The sequence below is a fragment of the Anopheles coustani genome, chromosome 3 (assembly GCF_943734705.1).
Source record: "Anopheles coustani chromosome 3, idAnoCousDA_361_x.2, whole genome shotgun sequence".
NCBI classification, from domain to species: Eukaryota; Metazoa; Arthropoda; class Insecta; order Diptera; family Culicidae; genus Anopheles; species Anopheles coustani.
The window spans coordinates 70408597-70430954 of NC_071288.1; the positions used below are offsets into that span (position 1 = coordinate 70408597).

At 41.4% G+C, this 22358-nt stretch overlaps 1 protein-coding gene across 3 annotated transcripts in view; it reads left to right on the plus strand.

Annotated features, from left to right (window-relative positions):
• The window catches only part of LOC131260442 (arrestin red cell), a 46891-nt gene that overhangs the window by 839 nt on the left and 23694 nt on the right, over nt 1-22358 (plus strand). The gene's annotated exons all lie outside the window — the stretch shown is intronic.

The following is a 22358-nucleotide window of genomic DNA, read 5'->3' on the forward strand; positions in this document are numbered from 1 at the left end:
TTGCAGCTAACAAGTTAAAAAAAGTCAATCAATGGAATGTTGTACAGAACCCTCGTCCACTGTTCTGTGTCTCGCCCCCCAAAATCGTGCCTTCTTTCTTCGACCGCTTCCGTCCACACTGCAGCGTTGAGAGTACAAAGCAAAAAATGCGGATATGGCGTGAATCATCCGATAGAGTTTCTTCGTGCCTCATTGCACCGCACCGGATTTGTAGCGGGGGTGTGTGTGTGGTGTGGTGGTGCGAAGGTCCGCTCCGTAATGGAGAAAACACAAGACACATTCTTGCATTCCCATTGTTCGCTGATGTCTAGACTGAACGATGCTTGCCCCTTCCAGCAGCAGCAGCAGCAGCAGCAGTGGAGCAACATGACCCCTGTCGACTTGCCCTGATTTCGCTGGAAATGATTCAGCTGGGATTCTTCTGCTTCAAGAAATCTGATTGATCGATCGGTTGGCCGGTAGGAGAGCCGACACATTGTGGCAAATCACATCAGCCACTCATTCGGCCCGATATGCTGTATCGCCTGAAGTCCTGTTGCCTTGCCGTATAGAACATTTTTCTCACCTCCCTTGACCGACCGGTTGCATAGCTTGCTATGGTTGGATATTTGACTCGCAATTTGCCGCAAAGCTTCCGGTGGGTAAGATAACGCTCATACGCCGTAGGCCATCGTGCAGTATCGACCAACTGATTGCATCGATTGAAACGTTAGATACTCTCAAGCGAAAATCGGGGCCGCCGTCGCTTCTTGGCGCATAAGCAGATGCCTTTCCGCTGGTTTTTCGTTTTTTAATTTAACATCTGACACAGTTTCCCATTTGCATACTGGCGAACACACACGGGCACACATCCGTTTCAATCAATTCTTGCGCCATGCGGAAACGAAGAGGAAGTGAATAATTTGGAGGTAACGGAAGCGGTTCTCGACAGAACGAGGCGAATCTGTCGGTTTGAATGCGTTATCCAGCGGGACCCTGGGGTACGATTTTACTCTTCTTCGTTCTAAAATCATCCCGTCCCGGAGAGGAGGAAGAACCCTACATCAAATGTTTCGAGGAGTGTTTGCATAAATGGTGAGTAAATTATACTTTTTCCTATGTATTCCATCTGATAATATATTTATAAGTTTATTAAACACAGAAGCTTTTTAAAAAGTATCATGTTTCCTACCACACTTCCTTGTTTTTCATGTCCACAAAGTTTCGAGCAACTACGGTTGAATTTGACATCTGGGGTTTCGCAGTGAAATATGGTCGAGATTTGTCGGCCAGATGACCCAAATTCGCTAGTGCCTAGAGTTTTCAAATGACCGATGAAGTATTTTCATCCTACTGCGCTGTTGTCCTTCCCATGGTGTTTTGGAAGTGCCTTTTTTTGGAAAAGACTACAATGAGAGGAAGTGAGAAACAGCTTTTTTGATTAGTTCAAGATACTTTTGCGGCATTTCTTCTATTACTAACTTTTTAGCCATTTCTATACCCGTTTGAACAAGTTTAACTTTCTTATCATTTTCAAAACCGCAATCTTTACTTTAATCGCTTCCCTTTGGCATCGTACGCTCAGTTAAGTTAAACGTACAAGACTTGAGCAACGAACCGTTGTTTTGCAAAGAAACTCTGGTGTAGTTAATAGCATAATCGACACTCTTCAAAAGTGCTTTTAGTCATTTTAAAGTGTTTTTTTTTTTCATTCGATGTAATGTTTGTCGCACATATGTAACAAATTTCAAACAGCCTCTTGCATTATGATCATTAAAAACTCTGCACGATAAAACCATCAATCGTTAGATCTTCTGATTGTGTATCTCTTACGTTCCGCGATGTTCTATTTGATGGCACAATTCTTGCGGTTCGTGGTTAGTTAAAACCCGCCGCGCGTTAACTTGAAAGGGATTTTTCGTGGGAAGCGTGCAAAATGTTGATCTTGCGTCCGGGGCAATCTCTTTCCATCCTGTGTGTACTCGCTGCCGATGATATTTTCCTAGAGATTATACACATTTCCCGGAAAATGTCATGTTTACTTGGGCACTGTGCAGTGTGTTTGTGTGTTTGTTTTGTGCGAGCACGGTGATAGAAATTAGAAGCGGCACATTCGCCAACTTTCTTCCTTCTCTCTAACAAAATATACGAACACGATATACGATAACGGCTTGAGGAACGGAGTTTGTGGGGGTTGTGTCTCAGATTGGGGATGGTTTATTTCAGCTAGGATAAAGTTACTAATTATAAATGCGATTACGATAAACAAAAAGAGTAAATACACTGTGAGGCGCACGTACACCCCAACGAACGCTTGTGCCTGCGTTTTACAATGTTTGAGCTTAATCAGCTGCCAATCAAGCTTTCATAAAATCAATTTCATTATATTCCAGCCTTGAAAGTGCTCGAACAAAAAACGAAAGAAATGTTTAAACAACATCCCCGACTTCAGACATTTTTGATAAACTTCCCGATGAATAATTTGTGCAAACATCACCGGAGGTGATAATGGCGATGGTGAAGCAATATTTATCGATGCAATTATCACGCACACCTTCAAAAACATTTGCAAAACAATGGGAAAATGTTGGTGAGCGCATAAAATTGGTTTGCTGGTTTGTTTATTTTATTCAGTAAAGAACTTTACCGGTGGACTAGAGGTTGTTCCAAATACCGCTTCAAGAGATTTTGTGTAATGTGTGCCGTAGGTGCTACATTCTACTAATCACTCCGACTGGGCGTGTATCAAACAGTTAAACTGATTTCCCAACCGAACCCCCGGTTTCAAAAGGGAATGCTTCAACATTGGTGCAACTGATGAGGGGATGGAATGATGAGTTGGCAGATTCTATTGCTGCCAAAATTCTCATGCGCCATTGGTGTTGGAAAATGAAAAAAAAAAATAAAGAAATGCCTGGCTTACCGGCAAACCACCCGAAGCAATGTCCGGTAAGGTATCGAACCATTCCTAGACGAGACAACAAATCGTAGTCGTTTTGAAAATGTGAGAAGAAACGGGCAGCCGAGCCAGGCACTGATGGCCAATTTGTTGCAAGGCAATCAATGTTTCCGTTTTAGCAGGCACCTGATCGCTTCACATCCGCACCTTCACCCACAGTTTTGTCCAACTCCCCCACCACCCCACTTCTCACACCCTGTGTCCGGAGGTTTGCCGGTTTTGGCGCGTCGGGTGGCGATAGGTTCTGTTTGTAAAATTACTCCTCCAACAGTTTTCCATTTGTGAATCGCAGCAATCGAGCCAACCCCGTTGGGCAGAGGCAGTTCTCGTTGCAGAAGCATTTGGCACCAGCCTCCCCGGTTCGGGCCGGTTGCTCTTTCTCTCTGTGGATATCGTTGCTGCCGGTGCGGAGAAGAAGCTGTTTATTTTTAACGTCATATCCCGTTGCGCACGAATACCTGGGGCCGCACCATTTTCCCACCATGTTAGCCTGGAGAGGGCTTCGTGTCGGACCGGCGATAGAAGTAATCAGTTACGAGGTCAGATGGATGTAGAGAAGTTTGTCGCTTACTGCGTGAGTTGATAAGGGCTTTGAAATGTTTCATCGAATGTAAGTTTTACATTGTTAATAGCTGCATCGATGGTGTAACAGAAGATCAACAATACAATCAAAAGGATAAATGTTTTTTGTTACTTGTAATATAAAGTCCCACCATTTTTCGAATCTTTAAAACAAATAGTTACAAAACATTTAAGAAAACTTAAAAGAACTCAACAATTTATACAATTTTCATTGGTACTTAAGTAATTCTAATTAAATGCATTGAAGAAAACGGCTGTGTACAACCTTGAAAAATAAATTATGCATCATTGGATTGCATTTACATATCATGATGAAAAGTGAAATCGTTTTGGAGATTCATGAATCCCAACGATTCATTAATGTTAAAAGAATAAAAAGCTAAAGACCTAAAAATGGGCACAGATACAGACCCTCTTTTTGTTTTGGTCGCATGATCATCCACGCCAACGAAAGAATCATAAAGAGTCGTGAAAGTTTTTAATGTTTCGTAAGATTCACTAACGTTTGAAGATTCAAATCCCAAAAGATTAATTAATTAATTCATATTCATATGAATGAATCTCACCTAAAGATTCATAAGGCACAAAATACAAAAATAATAATTGTCCAATTCCATGGATTTCGTTAGCAACGACGACTGATTTCTTTAGCAACATCACATATTTCATCACTACACGAATAACTGCTAAAGATTTTAAATTTAAACTAAAAGCATGATGTTCGTTCCATCGATGATGGTTCTGCAATTCCACGAACTCATCAATTCGCGACTCGCGTGCACGTTGGCGGTGCCGCTAGCGTCATCGCCTTTGCCAGATGATTAATTCCGAATAACCCTTCGACGGACGATAGTCGGGAGCGCCGAGAAGCCGATCTACCAGTAGTAGTAGCAGCAGTAGCAACATCATCATCTTGGCAAAATGCCTAACGCGACCGTGTGTTGTGTGCGCTGTATTTGGAAACCGTCAGAACAAACCTCTTTCGACCGAAGGGTACACGGTCTCAGGGGTGTAGGAATGGGGTGGTGGATGTTGTCACCCGGCTGTGTCCCGGCTGCCAAGTTTTGCCAGCTCGAGCCCGGTCAGCACTACTTTCGATTTCGTTTGATTTGTTGTAACATATCAACGTCGGCACCTACGTCCGTCCACGCTGCTCCTCCTGCGGCCTCTTGGTGTCGAAAATGATCCCCGTTCGGCTCCGCTCCGCTGCAGAATTGAGCTGTGCTGCTGCCCTTCGTCAGCGATTTGTTGCCGGTGAGTTGCGCTCGAAAGGGAACCATATGCGTCAAGTTACCCTAAACGGACGTGCGGGGTATGCTATACGCAGCCTGCACCGAAGCCATGCGTAGACCGAATTCCACACCGAGGCGCGCACCGTCTCCCATACGCGTTTTATCGACGTAAGGCAGCGAGTTTCAAGAGCATGTCCCCGTTTCGTGTCGTGTGTTCGGAGGAGCCTTTCGGCCAAAGAAGGTTTCGTTTTTGTTGGCTTGATTTTGCGCCCCGATTTGGCACATCGACGCGTGTTGGGTTGGATTAAGATTAATGGTAAAATCATGTGGTGATATTAATTATATTTAACGTCAGTTTATCTGACACTTGTTGGGAAGAGAAAAAAAACGTTAAAAAATAATAATCTACCAAGCAAACAAAACTGGAACATATTTTTTTTTAAAGAAAGCCTTATCGAAATCCAGTTGGGAAACTTTTTTTGGAGAACCCAAAGTCTCGTCCCCTCCTGTTTGACTCAAGGCCGTGCTAAGAAAACACATAAAATCATTCGCTGTGTGGGCGCACGTATTTAGCTGGAATTCACATTTATTCGCACTCAAAGTGCTCCAGTGAGATAAAGTTGCCAAGCAGTGGAGGCATATGACGCAAATGAGTTGTTTTATCGCGTCAATTGGAAGTCATCTCCAGTGGTCCGTCGTTGAGGAGAACGGCGTTGCATAGCTCCCCATAACAAAATGAATCGTTAAACTTTTGGACTGTACGAACAACGACGATGAAGACACTCGAGGGGCGGAAGGAGACAGCAACTTCTACCGAGTTGTGCGTGGAGTTTGCGAATGATGTATGTCTTAAGCGTAGATTCTGGAGCAGCTTGTGGTATTGGTTTTGATAAAGTCATCCTTCGGGGGCGTTAGGTTGCTTGTGGAGGGGTGGGTTTTGGTTCTTGGTCGGCAGGAGATGCAATGATTGAACTGGATAAGGTAGTAGCGGTTTCTGAAGGATGCATGAGCGAAAATAATGGGAATTTATATATCTACTGATTTCGGTTAATGTAATGACGCACCGAAATCTCACTGGGCACAATACTTCATTTTTATCTCTTTGGCTAGAACTGTTGACTTTGGGTGCAACCGTTGACTTAAAATGAATCAATTTTGAATGCTATATGCAAAATATTACGGGATATAGTATTCATTTTCCAGTTTGATTGTTTTCTAATCGTTGAGAAAGAATAATCATTTCTCTGCGTGTAAAATACACCTTTGCCTTCTTAGTGTTTTTCGTCTGTTTTTGAGACAACAACTTTTTTTAACATAATTTTGTGTTTTCTGTACCTTTTTTTCGTAGTTATTAACATGGTTTGATTTGATTATGTGCCTGGTTAGTGCAGAATAAAAGGTAAAATATAGAATTAAAAAAAAAGACAGATTACATCTTAGATTTGACTACAGAAATATAACAAACAGATTAATAACTTTAGGTTGTCCTTTTCGATTTATATACTTATCGGTGGAGAAACTTATAAACAAGGACTCACACATTGCTTGAGGTTAATTGAATAAAACGCTCTATAAGCTGGTTAGTACTTCAAATCTAATTTTATCATTCTATCAAAGTTTTATGAACGTATAAACCGAACTGCCAGCTACTTAAAAACTCTTCAAAAAGTCTTTGGTTTATCCCTACGACTGCTCCCAACCCTTCGACTTTCCTGATGATGAAGATGAGAACGTATTTTTTTTATTTTTACCGTATCTAGAAGATGCTTCGGATCTCTTAAAATAACCATGTTGTCGATGTAACGATTTACTTGTTAACTTCGACTACGTTTTGTTGCACAAAACGCGTAGCGAGCGGGAAAATAGGCATTTCGGTTGTTTCTGCCTTTTCATCCGCAGCTTCCATATCGCCACCCAGTGTTTGCTCCTGGTTTTTTTTTCAGCCGTTAGCCGCCACGTTCCAGAGTTCCTTGCCGTTGATTCGATTTGCTGCCGGGTAGAGAGAAAAGAATCCACCGGGAAAGCACTTTAAAACTCAATTTGCGGTGCGTTTTCGTGGAAATTCGTGTTTTTAGTCGTCCATATCGAACGTTGTTTTTCGCATTCTTTTACCCCGAGATGTACAGGCGGAAATCGGATGCCTCTATCGATGGACGCGGGTTTAGGGACTGGGCTGGGCTGGCTGGCGGCCGGCAAAGAACTTGTGTGTGTGTGTGTTTTGGTGCGCCCGTGTGATCGGGGCTTAGGACCGGATGTTTGTGCTGGAGAAATATTACGTATCACCGAGGCCATGCGCGCGCTACGGGCTGAGCCGAATGTTTGTACAATTTAGAGTTTCGAGCTTGTCTTATGAACAAGGGCGCACAGTCAGTATGGCATCAGAGTCGGAAGTGCTGTGAACCATTCTTTTTTGGAAACGTTAACTGTTACTGAAAATAATGCGCTCCAGTGTATTTAATGGTTAATACAATTGTTATTTCTAACACGTTCGCTGCCAATAACTACATACATAGTGGGATCCAATCCGGAACTTGTCACGAAACTCATAAATAAATGTACAAATTTATCCTTAGAAAAGCTTGGTCTATTTGTTATTTGTTTCTATATTAAAATGAAGGGCAGATGTGGATTGCCGATGTCGCTTTTTGGGTGGCACCGCGGTCAACATGTTTGGATTAACATTTTTTTTTTCATTTTTTGATAAACATCTTTATAGAATAGAAAGTAATGAACATCATTTTATAAACAGGAAAAATATATATTCTTAACCTAGGTGGTTCCACGATAGCCATTTGTAACGTCGGTTAGAAAATTGACCTTGACGGTGTGGGTTCGAGTCCCAAACGAGACTGGACCCGCCCAGTCTGATCTGATACAAGAGGACTGACTATTCACGTACACTAAGCGAAACAGTCTAGTAAGCCCTTAACGGGCAGCCATGATCTCTTGGTCGTTACGCCAAGCTAAAGCAGAAGAACCATTCCATGAACCAACTATCCTCCTGAAAAATCCAAGCCCTGTAGTATGTTGATTGCCATGCGTTTTTAGTACCATCTTTTTTAATAAAATATGTTTATAACAGTTGTTAAACCGATTATTTTCGAAGGCCAAGCAAATACTTAGCTTCCTAAAGAACTTATTTTCTATATCAGTAAAGTTTTTATGTTGCATTTCATTTATTTATGGGTCAAAAATTTTTTTGAACTTATTTCTGCTGTCACCCAATTCTGGGCGCGCGTTTTTAGAACATTTTTAGTACAATAATTTTTGGTAAAATGTGTTCTTAAAACAAATGCTTAACACGTTGCGTACCAAGCGTTTTAGCACAATTTTTAGTACAATTTTTCAAATTACAATTTGTTTATAATATTTGTTAAACCGATTGTTTTCGAAGGCCAAGCAAAAATTTAGCTTCCCAAAAATGTATATAAAATATTACAATAATTTTTATGTTGCATTTTCATTTATTAATGGGTCAAAAACTTGTTTGTACTAAAACTGCCGTCACCCATATTTGGGTGACGCGGTACGCAACGTGTTAAACTTGATTTTAAACCAATAACAAATAGACCTAAGGATATGTTTTACAACTACTGCCTACTGAGCATGTCTAAGGATATGTTTTACAACTACTGGAGCCTAATACTATATTAGTGCAATACTACATGACTTTCGTGGCATGATCTGTATTGCCTGTCACCTCTATGTAGGACATTGGCAGTCAACGTGTTAATATAGTATTTCCTTCACACCTTCCTCTATTGGATGTCCAAAGGTAGTTCTCAGTAGCAAATATCATTTAGATTCGTGTCAGAGATGATGGAGCATCTATTTAATAGTCGATTGAGCGCAGTAACCGGTCGCTACTCTCTGTTGTTGGTCACTGTCCTTGTAGGTGATCGATCTACTTTGGGCCGCATTATGCAGTCGCGGTATATGATGCCATTTCCGGCTCCATCTCGCCGACGATGCCACACGTCGATGGTGTCGGATGTTGTGCGCCATATTGGCTGCACGGGATGCATTCTCGTGACGCATTTTGAAATAACCATCGATTTCCGATGCACGGCGACCAACGAACACGCACTGTCTGGAGTCCGCGCGGTGCGTGTATGGAATCGGTAACCTTTTCCAGCCACCTTTCCCCCCCCCCCACGCCCCCCACCCCCCGTTTTCCCAGTGGACGGGGGTGCAGACTGTTAACCGCCCTTTTTGGAAAAACATGGATATGTCTATGTGTTTGTGTTGTATACGAAAATGGATCTTTTCGTGCGATGACCTATTTGTGCATCGCACATTTACTGGTGGTGGCACTTTGACACGCACAGCAAAGTGCACGTCGCGGGTCGTTAGTGACGTTCGGGTTGGAAAATTTAATATTCGTTAACCAGCTTCGACGACACCCGCGTTAGAGGTTCACCGACCGAAACCGCACAAATCATATTCGTTCATGTCGTTCAACATTCTATCGGGAGAAACATTAAGCACTATGGCACAACACGTTAATCATAGTTTTATAGTTACAAACTGGTTTTGCCATTTTATTTTACCACAGTTAACTATTCAATAATTGGCAAAAACTCAGGAGAATTTCACACGAGAATAAATTTAATCTTCCGATCAAAACGGTGTAGCAATCAAATAAAAATGACTCAACCTGGTAGGTCAACTACATATATGAATTTTCAGAGACTAGCATGCTCCCCGGCGCTTTCAAATACTGCGATTCACGCAAAGCGACCTCCTGAATCAAACAGGTTTGCTTGCGGCTTTGTACGTGTTTCATTCAGCATCTCCCGCATGTGTCTGTGATGTGTACGTAATTGATTTGATTAAATAAATAATGTACATTGGATGTTCGAACTCGTCGATGGATTGACAAGATGCCGCTGTACGTTTCTCGGATGGAAAACCGTGACCGTCGCTTTACGCGGTCAAGGTAAATGTGTTGCTTTGGTCTTTGTTTCGAATTGCTTTCGAACCACACAAACCCGGACGGACGCAGCAGTATTGTATATTGCTGTAATGCAACTACAGAACGAAGCGGTCGCTGCATTCTGACGTCGGAGTATTGTTATGCATTTCTAGTAGTAGGTTATTTTCATTGCAATCTTCATGTGTTGAAGATGCTTTCTTAGGATCAAATGAAAATGTTGTTACAGGCGTGAAGCACTGAACAGAGCTAGCGGTTTTTAGCTTTGTTTTCTATCCTGTAGTCTGTGAATTGTTGTTTTAGATAACTTTTTTTATTAGCTAAAAATTAGCTGTAGAATTGATTCAAACTTTCCCTATTAGAGGAAGACATTTTGTTTTTCTTTAAACTTACACTTAAAATATTTTCTTTATTCTTCTTGTGACATACAATTCTTAACATTAAAGCTCAGGGTAATTTGGATGGAACATGATTTTCGAAGAAATTGTCTACTCTCTACTTTTTCGATCACTTTAGTTCCCTTAGTTTTGGGATAGATTCTTTTCAAGATATTACGAATGATCCACCTTGCAATACTAAACATTTCAAAGGGATTTATCTTCATCAATATTTTCTTGGAATCTTTAAGCTTTGGCTCATTTTCTTGTGGATTAACATAGATTTTTCCTTTTTCTTTTCTATCGCAACACGCGACCATGGTATCAGCACAGACGCAAAGTCCTTGCTTATTTTCTTCTTTATCCCAGGCTTATTGCGAAATAATACCACCATGGTGCGACCTACCCCATGTAGACTGTACAACAGGTTTTTTTAGGGAGTTCAATGGCACTCTAATCAGCCTATTGCCGACTTCCGACTGATTGACATCCGCAGCTCGAGGTGCCCGGACGCGAGCAGGGCCTGAGTGGATCCGGTGTGGGAGTTTCGGAAGGAGATACCTCGGCTGGAACTGTGTCGAATGTGGCCTCAGGCAATCGACGCGACGTTGGGAAGGTGTTGTTAATATTTATACCCATTTTTGCTGCTTCCACCGTCGGCAAAAGGCCTTTCAATCAAACTGTTTCCATCGATAGACGACGGAAGCACAACCTGCTGGAAAATGTTGGCTTTTTACTTCATTTTCTGTGTGCCCGACAAAGAGAGAGGTTTTCCTTTTTCTTGTGTGCTATGAGCCATTTTGGAGTTTTAGTTGGTTGTTTTTAGAGAGATTTGTACTTTCGTTTTTCCTTTATTTTGGCTTCGGGAAAATTGGATTTATTTTCAATTCCAATTTGGTGTTTTTTTTTCGGACATCGAGCGTCAAGCAGGGGACGGCTGGCAGAGTTTAATGTAATTTGCTGTTGATTTTCCACGATTTTTCCGATGGCCTTTTCGCTCGCCGGATCGAGCACACACCATCAGTCGAGTGCGTTTTCTCGTGCTCTGGGTCACATACCGTTTTTGCAGCCACACTGACGGCGGTCACTTGTGTTGTGTGTAGTCGTCAACATTTTTCTTTTATCGATGGATGTTTTAGAGCGGATCGTAAATCGGTCACCCTGATCCCCATTAAAATCCTGTGGTTCGTTTCAACTTTGAGTTTGGAATCCGATCAGAAATAGATATTTCGCTATGTTTGGTAAGAAAAACGGTCGAAATCGTTTTAGATTATAAAAATTTACGTTGTTTTTAGGATTCATAAAAAATTAAAAGAGCCCCAATTTTCCTTAGAAACGTTAGAAAATAATTTCTTTTCCGTCAAAATTAAACGATAACAACTGTTCTTCTTCTTCTTGGCGTAACGACCTCTTGGTCATGCCTGCCCGTTAAGGGCTTACGAGACTTGTTTCCCTGTTGTACGTGGATAGTCAGTCCTCTCGTACAGGGGAGAGTCCGGTCTCGGTTGGGATTCGAACCCACGCCGTCGAGGTGGTGAGCCCCGGCGCTCATGGGCCGATTTTCTAACCGGCGCTACCGCTCGGCTAACAACTGTTATTCAACGTTTTATGGAACTCAACCCAGCTGTTGTAAACTCTCATTGTCATGGCAACGTAAAATTTTACATTTGTTGTCATATTAACACGTTGACTGCTATGGCTATCATTAGTTCTAAAAAGTTTTAGCCCCATCAATAAATGAAAATGTAACATAACACCATAGTAATATTAAAAATGAATTCTTGGGAAGTTAAGTTCTTGCTTAGCCCTCTGTTTAATGAATGTTATCAACAAAATTTCATCAAAAATGTTTGTACTAAAAACATCTTCTAAAAACATTCGGCGTTGAACGTGTTAAGTTGAATTTACAAGTGTTGATTAGAGGTTGGATAAGCTTTTCACAGCGAGCGTAGAATGAAAGTTGAAATGAAATGAAATATTTAGTAGTATTTCAAAGAAAATGTATGGCACTTCAAATTGATTTTCGCCAGAATGCTTTTTTTACCGAAGCAAATATTTGTTATCTGCAAAGGGCTTTGGTGGAAAGGAATTGTATGAAAATAATAATGCAGAGGACTATTCACGTGACTAGATAAACTAAAAGTTAAAATAGAACCATACAAACCTGATGGTGTTAGCCGATACATCCCGCATGCAAACCACCACAGTTTATCGGCACTCCGATGCGCACATACAGTCTTTTGCACTCGATTGCCACAAATTGCTCTTGGCGCACAATCTCCTGCGCAAACTAGGCAAGCCTGCGGAATGTTTGTTTTTCCTGGCGGCAGGCAGTCGGGCGGGCAAGCGAATCTCATTGCTGCTGATAAACGATAGCACATCGTCGATCCAACGAGTGGTTGCACGTTACCATACCGGAGGGCTAATGCGGGATAGTTAGCAGAAGTAATTAAATTACTTGCTCGCAACGCACACAGCCGAGCGGGGACTGATTCAATACCAAACAGCAGCAGCACAACCACACCGCCCCGCCGAAACGATCATCGGAGAATTCGGGCCCATATTCCCGGTTCAACCTTGGTAAGGTCTTTTTTTCCCTTGTTACACGTACCTATAAACCAATCTCTCGGGTATGGCAAAACTGCAGCAGTAATTTTGCGGAGTGCCGCAGGCTTTGGCCCAACCGATCGCACACACGCACGGTGAGAGGTGACGGTGGAAGTGGATTGGGATTCGAGGTGAAAATAGGTTTGTTTACACGATAAACTCTCCAACTTCCTGGGGCACGGGATGTCGAGGGTGTGAACGACAAGTTTGTGAAGCTCATCTCGTATAGAGATCGTCTGGAAACAAATGCAAATTTAGTACATTACGACCACACCTAGACTTACTTAATTTAATATATTTTCACAAAATGTATAATCTGCATCGAGTTTTTTTTTTAATTCTTTCGTCGTGAAACATCGCTTTAAGGACTGAGTTTATTTACCGCGTCTCCCAAATATGGGTGACAGCAGTTCTAGTTCTAAAAAGTTTTTGACCCATAAATAAATGAAAATGCAACATAAAAGTTATTGTAATATTTTATATACATTTTTTGGGAAGCTAAGTTTTGCTTGGCCTTCGAAAACAATCGGTTTAACAAATATTATAAACAAATTGTAATTAAAAAAAATGTGCTAAAAATTGTGCTAAAACGCTTGATACGCAACGTGTTAACACATTGACCGCCAAGCATCTTTAGCACACTTTTTCAGTACAATCTTTTTCAACTAAATTTGTTTATAAAATTTGTTAAAACGACGCTTTTCGAAGGTCAAGCAAAGATTTAGCTTCCCAAAGAATTTGTTCTTCATATTACTATGGTATTTATGTTGCATTTTCATTTGTTTATGGGTCAAAAACTTTTTAGAAGTGATTTCTGCTGTCACCCACCTTTGGGTGACACGGCAGTCAACGTTTTAAACAAATCTAAAGTTTGAAATGTTCATTTTAAAGTCAAAGGCAGTCAACGTTTTAAACAAATCTACAGTTTGATATGTTCATAAAGTAAATTTAGGTTTTATAGATTCTTCTGTTCCGCGACAGCCGAGCGGTAGCGCCGGTTAGAAAATCGGCCCATGAGCGCCGGGGCTCACCACCTCGACGGCGTGGGTTCGAATCCCAACCGAGACCGGACCCTCCCCTGTACGAGAGGACTGACTATCCACGTATAACAAGGAAACAAGTCTCGTAAGCCCTTAACGGGCAGGCATGACTAAAGTGGTCGTTACGCCAAGAAGAAGAAGAAGAAGATTCTTCTGTTAACCCCTTCAGTCCTGCCAAATCAGGAATAATTTGCCGATAATAAGCAAAATTTTGGTTGAATTGCATTGGTTAGTGTCAAATGTATCAAAGAAAGGTTACAAACACGAAAGAACGGCAAAGCAGTACAAATTCCATCCGCTTGCCCGAGCCAGGTTCGAGCAAAACTGTTAAGGGGTTGAATTATTTAAAAAAACGTATAAACAAGTAGAAAAACAGTGGATACACAGTAGAATAAGATGTGATCATAAAAACATAACATTTGCACTCACTTCTTGTTAACGTTTTGAGCTGATTCACTTATACAGCTAAAACGATGTAGTTAAAATAAACGAAAAGTAAATGACGAAGTTATGATAAAACGAAAAACTTCGATTCCACCATGAGAAAAATAGCACTTAAGCAACCGAACTTATAATTCATTTTGATTTGCTTTACGTGCTGTTTTAAAGTCGCACCGTGTAGTCTCTGGTTGCAAAATTGATGCCTCTAACTGGGTTAATATTTTCTCGTCAAATATTGACCAACACTACGCTCTCATCGCCCACTCCAGATGCGAACTGGCGAGCTGCGTACGTATGCACCTGATGGTTAATGTTCCATCTGTTTGTTTACTAAAGAGAATCTAATTTTGTCTGGATGGTGAATCCACACGCTCTTCCTGTATCGGTACTGCATTTTTTCCTCCATCATAGCTTCACACACAGTCAAAGGTTTTCCTAATACAATAATATTCTCATCAGTGTGCGAGTGTTTGCTAGAATCAAAGTTTTATATATTAGATTTTGTGCATGGTTTTTCACATTATGCATGTCTTCCGGTTTTTCTCATGCATTTTTCGCTGCAATTTAAAAAAAATCGATTCAACCAACGCAATTTATTGTTTCTCCATCGGTTTAGTTCCATCATGCCATCGTTTGCCTCCATCGTTGTTGATTTTCGGAGCAAGAACGCGTTTGTCTCACATCCAACTCCGCTCCGGCTTCGCCCATTTGTTGAAAGTTTTCGCTGTGCATATTAATTCATATTTAAATTTATTCATTCTCCGGCGACATAGTGCACAGTTCGCGTTCTCGTGGTAAACCCAGATGCATTCAATCAGCCAGCAAGTGCCTGGTACAGGCACATGAATCAATTCCCGACACGTTTCGCACCGTTGTCGTCGGACAACAAACACTGCTGTTTGTTGTTCGGGCTCTTCTACGCCGCTGGCGGTTGGTTGGCGAAGCTAATTGAAAAGCACATGAAATCAATAAGCAAGTACAGCTCGGCGCGCCACTGACGCACGATATTGCATCGATACTTCACAATTAATTGTGAACCGTACGCAGATGGTGTAAGGTACATCACCGAACTGGTCTTGTTAGGTTTTCGTTTTGAACAGAAATTCAATTTCATGAGTGACAAAATCATGCAGCTCAGATCAATATTAAACTTGGTATCCATTTTGGGGATTGTAAATAGCCCTTGAATATTAGCATTGCCAATACTAGATTAACACGTTCCGTACCGCGTCACCCAAAGATGGGTGACAGCAGTTCTAGTTCTATAAAGTTTTTGACCCATAAATAAATGAAAATGCAACATAAAAATTATTGTAATATTTTATATAAATTTTTAGGGAAGCTAAGTTTTTGCTTGGCCTTCGGCGGCGGTTTAACAAATATTATAAACAAATTGTAATTTAAAAATTGTACTAAAAATTGTGCTAAAACGCTTGGTACGCAACGTGTTAAGATAAACAAAAAATCGCATCGACAAAATGATGGGAACATTTTTTCTAGTACAATAATGTACAACTCGTATCGAAAAGAAAAATGCTAATGATGTGTGTGACTGTTAATGGTGGCTGTTAAAAACCAAATTACAGACGGAGGTTGACCATTCTATTCTACCGTCGGAAGTTACACCTTAAAAGCCTTCTCATCCTTGTTTTGCCATGGATCGGTTTATGGGTTTCCTCCCAATGGAATGGAATTGTTACGAATTTTCAATATGTTTGGTTTAACACTTCGTCCGGAAAGGAGGAAAAACATGGGGAGGGGTTGGTTTCGGATCGTTTTCTGCTGCCCAGATTACCACATTGGGGATCCAAGTTTAGTGCCGGCCATCGATACGTTAGATCTTTTCTCGGGGGAACTAAAAAGGCCGCCGAAAAAAGATGGATTCAGGGTAACGATATCAAAACGCAAATAGATCAGCATTGACGTAGGCGGAAAGGAACTAAATCGAGACGCATATTATTTGTCTATATCGTTAAGAGCTAGAATGTATAACAAAAATATCCAGATGTCTGTCGGTATAGTGTTCGAAAACTATACCTGAAGTTTTGGTTGTGAGTTCTCAAATGTTAATTTTATACTTACATGTCTTATGTTAGATAAATAGTGTCTTGTTTGGAAAGGCCTTCAACGTTCTATGTTACCTATATCGCATAGCCTAGCACGTGTCCCTCATCTTCGAGACGTGTTCGACAGTGGGTACATAATGTTGCCCCCACTCCTCGTCAGCGATTTGCGGCAAACGATGACGTCAACGGTGAATTCGGTGCGCTACACAATCATCACCTTTTATTCAGATAAAAGTGATTGCCAACAGCCCCAACGTCATCGACACACGCGTCCATGTTTGTCTTGGTCCAGAGAGTGCCGGTGAACGCTTAGGAATCGTCTCGGCCTTTGCCATTGCAAACGTTGTACGGAAAGAAAAAAGATGCTGCACTGTATTGAAATGTCTACGCTTTTGACGATAGTTGAGGCGTAGCGTAGAAGAATTATTTTTCCGCTTGAATCAACCTAAAGACGAAGGCATACAATTTCTAGATGCTGTTGTCAGCCTTTTTGTTAAACTTTCACAAGTTATTCTATGAAAAGATGTACCAGGAAAGATCTGTGTTGAATAAAAGATAGCATGTGAACATATGATAGAATGCCATCTGATGATGCTACAATCAGGTAGATGTTGTTCCATTTATTTAAATTCTTCGTAGTAAAGTGCTAGTAAAAAACAACAAACTATAAATCGTAAATTTGCTTTACATTAGATATGCTCTTTTTTCGTAATCCTATTCTATACAATTAGTTTCCTTCCTTGATTCAACTGTACAGGCTTCTTTACTGGTTCTTTATTTATTTATTTAAAGTTATGCTGATAAATACTTCCACTATAAATGTTTCCCGTCGATTGCAACTGTTGCGACACTACTTTGGCATTCTTGCTTATACTTAAGACTATGAATACTTTCGTATTGGACAAGAATGTTGTTTTTAAAATTCCACAAACAACTCTGACGCATTCTGGTGTCATGTTTTAGCCGAATTGAGTGAACGTCATCATCTCTCGACGATTCGACATTCAGCGACTGAGTGTTATGTAGGTTGAGTGGGAACTTACTGCAAGCTCTGCATGCTGTTGCACATCGTGAGTCGCACCTTGGTACCGGGAATCGATGGGTCGCTGAGCTTTGACGTAAACTCCCAACAGGTGATTTCGGGCGATTTGTTCCCATTCGCGATGAGTAAGAACCGGTTATTATGCAAATCAAACACCAAAGTCCGGGAATTGCTACAGCATCATTCAAGGTTGATCGGTTTGTTATCACGTTTAATTTTTTTTATTAATTAAAAAATCCCATTTAAATGTTGAAACGAGTTGCGGGTTCCTATCTTAACCAGAAGTCAAGCTGTGTGTGCTTCCGAGCCAATATCGCCGACCGTGCGCCTCCACGTGATGATTCCCTAGAACAGGTATTTGATGGCCGCGAGCCATTGGAGGCCGTTGTTTAACATCGTCGTTTCGTGATCATCGCTGCCCTCACACTCGGCGTGGTCGCGCAGAGATGCACCCAACCCAGCGGCTTTGCCACGTGCGAGTTGAATTCGCGGACGGTTTTCCCCGTCCGCTTGAGTTCGACTCTCCTGTTCGTTCTGGTGAAAGGGGATTCTTTGTGGCGTCTGCGTGACGTTCGTGGCTATGGTGAAAGCGGGCGGATAGATGCTATCAGCGGTTTCGGTGAGTTTCGACTGGCCGCCTATGATGAGAATTACGCATAACAATCTGATGGTTGCGTTTGCATGGTCTGCAATGATATTGGAAACAGAAGCTTTATCATACACTGCGTCGGCTACGGTAGTCCCCCACTGGGAGAAACGATGTTTTTAGATTGGTTTAAATTATGTTATCACGCATTTCACGCACAACCCTTACTTTGATGGTGCAAATAGAGACAACAAGAACGATCATCGTGGGCGGATAGGACTCACACATTATTCTAACCATCTCGATTTTTGCTTTCGGATTCATAGATAAATAAAAATTCCACCATCTCCATCGTATTCATGCATCTCCGGGGCGGGAACAGTCTTCAACCTGATCTTTATATGCTAGATCCTATTTCCAAAGATTCCCTCCGACCTATAGGATCGAAACCTTCCAAGAACGCTTGTTAGGGCCACGCGTTAACAACACCCCGGATATGTCTGTTTGCTTTTGACCTTCGTAGGAAACGGCCAGCCCCAAAAAAGGGTCATGTGTTATAGCCATGCCCGCCGGTAATGAAACGACATTAAAATTTGATCTCGGAGATTAAAAGAACTTCATCCTCCCACCTAACCCGGTAGCGATGGTGGTATTTTGGTCCGTAAGCTCTAGTGGGCCTTTGAGCCCCACATGTCAAAAAAGCCATTTCTAAAACCCTGCTATGGATTTGGATACTTTATTTTCTCTTGGATTTGAATTATTTTAAGGCAACGAATTTTGAATTTGTACACAAACCAAGTGGAATATTATTTCCTATTTTGTCGCCTAGTGTTGCATTTTGGTTAAGGATTTCATTTAAGTTTGTTCATATCGTGGATTTAAAAGATTAGATACCAAGTTGGATTTTAAACTTGCCGACATCAATTCCATAAGTTGTGTGTAAGTTCAAAGGATCACACAGGAGCTTTCATACGAATGTGTTTCGTGCGGAGCTACGACTCGAGCTTACTGAAAATAATTGTCTAAGTTACCAGAGAGGCAATTATTGTCACAACTAATCTGCGAAATAATGAGTTACGTGTGCAGTTGGGCGGCACGATTCCAGTTCTATAATTGCCATTTTTCTGCCAATTGCTTCAAGCCTCACCGATGATGACTGGAGTTGAAGGATTTGCAGTCGTTAGTGCTATCAAAGTGTGTCCGATTTCAAAAATATACTTTTTAATGAGCATAAGAATATTTTTTCTGCAAAAAGGATTTTAGGTAAAAAGGTACAAATTTTAACATGTCCATTGACAAGACTTTACTCTTGGTAGAACTTAGTTCGAATGCCATGTTCATTTGGCGTCAGTTGATTCCTTGCTTCATCGTGCGCAATTAAATAATAAAGTTTATTATTATCTCATTTCAACTCTGCACTTTGAAACTGATAGTAATAGAAATAAAAGATAAAACTCGCTGCAGAATTCTTTCTTATGTCATCTTGCGAACACGTTATGCAACTCCCTGCGTAGTAAAGTTTAGTACTCCGTAGAGCTTTTTACGAGTTCGAGTTAAATCTCTGTGAAGACTCATAACTTGGACTCGAAAGAGCACTCGGGACTGTATAAAGATGTATCCAACATAGGAAAAAACGACTTTTTCGTTTCTTTGACTTGATCTTACTTTAAACGATACTGTTTAATAAAATAGTACCATTGCGAAGACGTTAGATAAGTGCATTGCGTATATTGCCCCTGTTAGATTCTTCAGCTTAATGTGGAATCATCGACCGAATGGGGTGAGATGTAGCACCCCAGTCTGGCCACAAATGGGAAATGCTCGGTGACCTACTTAAGAGCTATCTACCAGCGGAAGTCACCGAGGTTAAAGGGCATTGCACTATGGTGTGCGGCTCCGGTGATTTATGCTCCGTACGTCGCGTCGTACTGTTGAACGGTGAAAACAGAGCTGCGGGAGCAAGAGACGTGACTTGCGCTGGCAACCAACCGATGGGATTTTGGCTATTGTGGAAAAATCCCTTACGTGCGCTACGGGTGGCTGCGGCATCTTATGAAAGCACCGAGTCTTCCGCACGGGAACCAAATGGGAACTCTGCCAAATGCTGCGAAATGAGTTATATCTTGCCATGGCGCCCGGTATCGTCTTAATATTTTCAATTATGGTTTTGGTTCACTGTTATTCCCCAAATAGGAAAACTCTTTTTTTCCGAGTTTCCGACAGGATAAAAAGTTTGAAAGTAATGCTTTTCCTCAAATACTGCGAATATTATTGCGCAATTCACCGTATATCAACTCATTGTAGAGCTCGAAGTATCGAAGCATATGGCAAAAAAATAAAATCTATGCGATAGAAGTATTTTATTTTATCTATCTTTTATGCAGAACTTAAATGTACATTCAAGTTACGAAGGTGTAACCTTTCTTCGCCCCTAATCATACCTCTAAAGCCATGTTCGGAAAATCAATCACTCAAATTAGAGGCTGCAACGAATTTAATACACTCGGTTTTTAAGAATTATATCACCACCACCAGGTAGCTAAATCCTGCTGATATCGTGTCAAATATTGCGGACAACCGGAAACAAACGTGGGTTTTTTCGGTAGAAATTGAACTCCGCACGTATGAAATTTATATAACGCCGGACTTCCGACGAATGTGCCTGCTAGATGTGTCCATTTGTCCAAATGGATCATCATCATTCGTTTCTTCCTTCCCGAAGGACGGTTACGTTCGGTGTCACGAGTTGTTGTTTGGAGAGTAAGAAAGTGGAGCTTTCAGAAGCGCCTAGGGTGGTCGCACCTCCCTCCATCCACACCAGCCAATTTCTCTGGGGACAGAACGAGCTTATCGCCGGCTGTTTGGAGGATGAAGTGCATCACCGTAATATGATATATGGCACGGTCATCCCCCGAGCCTAACCTGCTGCTGGTGTGGATGATGATGATGATGACTATTATTTTCTGGATCCAGGAGCATAATTCAATTAATGTTATGCAACGTAACGTTGTAAGCTGAATACTCAAAATTTAATTCCCACGAAGGCAGGTAAAGCTATTAAGGGTTTGAGCAGTGGCAAAGGGCAGTGGTTTTGATTTCGCAATAAATATTCATATCTGTCGTGGTACGAATGCGCTTTACTTTACCAATCCTTTTTGATAGAATTCTGTATACATAAATGTCTATAACATATTTTTAATCCAACAGTTTTCGAAGGCTAAGCACAGATTTAGCTGCTCAAAGAATTTGTGTTAAATATTGCTTTAATTTTTATGTTCCATTTTCATTGATTTATGGGACAAACACTTTTTAGAACTAATGCCAGCTGGCTATAAACAATGATAGCCATGGCAGTCAACGTGTTGAAGCAAATACGAGTCGTTATTTCCACCATTAAGCCTCACCTTAAAACGACGATGCCTTTCCTTTTGATCTCTCTAAACCGAAACCGAAAACAAATATGGCATTTCATCAAAACTGAGAATTGTGTCCTTCCCACGATGGATGAGAACGTTTTGGATCATCTTCAAAAGTTATGGGGAGTAAGGACGAAGCTCCCTACGTAATGTACGTGCTTCTGGTACGTCGGTTAAATTTCGTTATCATACCTGGCTGCCTGTTGAATTGTACCCTAAACCCTGGCTTGGTATCACTACGAGTCTATATAGCTAGGAAAGTGAGGCCAGGGAAATGACGGAGGGATAGCTATTTTTCGTGCTATTTCCACACTCCCGACCTGGCAAAGCTCCCAAGAGAGGCTGGACCCCTGGGTCACATAATGTATTTCACGTTGGATTTGGAGCTCACCGGGAGCAAGGTGTAGGAGTGAGGCCGAGAAGGTGTCTCCTAACTCCTATAAGGTTCGCTTTGGGAGGCTTTTTGTGTTAATACTCCTTAAAGCGTGCCTTCAAGCCGCAAGGAGGGGGCAGACGGGCTAGTTTGCTGGTAGTTTTTTTTTTCCTATATCGGGACCTTCTGTTCTGGCCTCTCACTGGTGTGCAGCACACGTGAGCTAACGAACGAACGACAACGTTTGCTGCGGACGATACGGTCCATTGCCGGATAGATCAGTTTCGACCGGTGTCCACTTCAGATCGACCTGTTCTACGGCTCGCCCAGAACGGAACAGGCTTTCAGGTCTGCTCTCTAGTAGCCTTGCCCGAGTTTGGCTACGGTGTCCAGTTTCTAGTTCGATGTAACGCTGTGTATCGTGCTCCGCAGTGTATCAAAACACCATCAGGCAGGCCGGTAAGTGATGCCCATTCGCTCGAATACGTAAGGTTGTGTTCTGAACTGGGACACATCATGAATAATTGCCCTTTTTCGTACACCAAAATAAAGTTTAGTTACTAGTCTAGTATCAGCTTTATTGTCCATGTCAAGGAATAATCTAACAGTTTGATTGATATTGAATAAATATAGTGTCTTGGTACCTCTTCTTGGGAAAGGCATTACTCAAGAATGTCTTTAAAGAAAACTTAAATAATTAAAGATATTTCATAAAAGCATTTTCA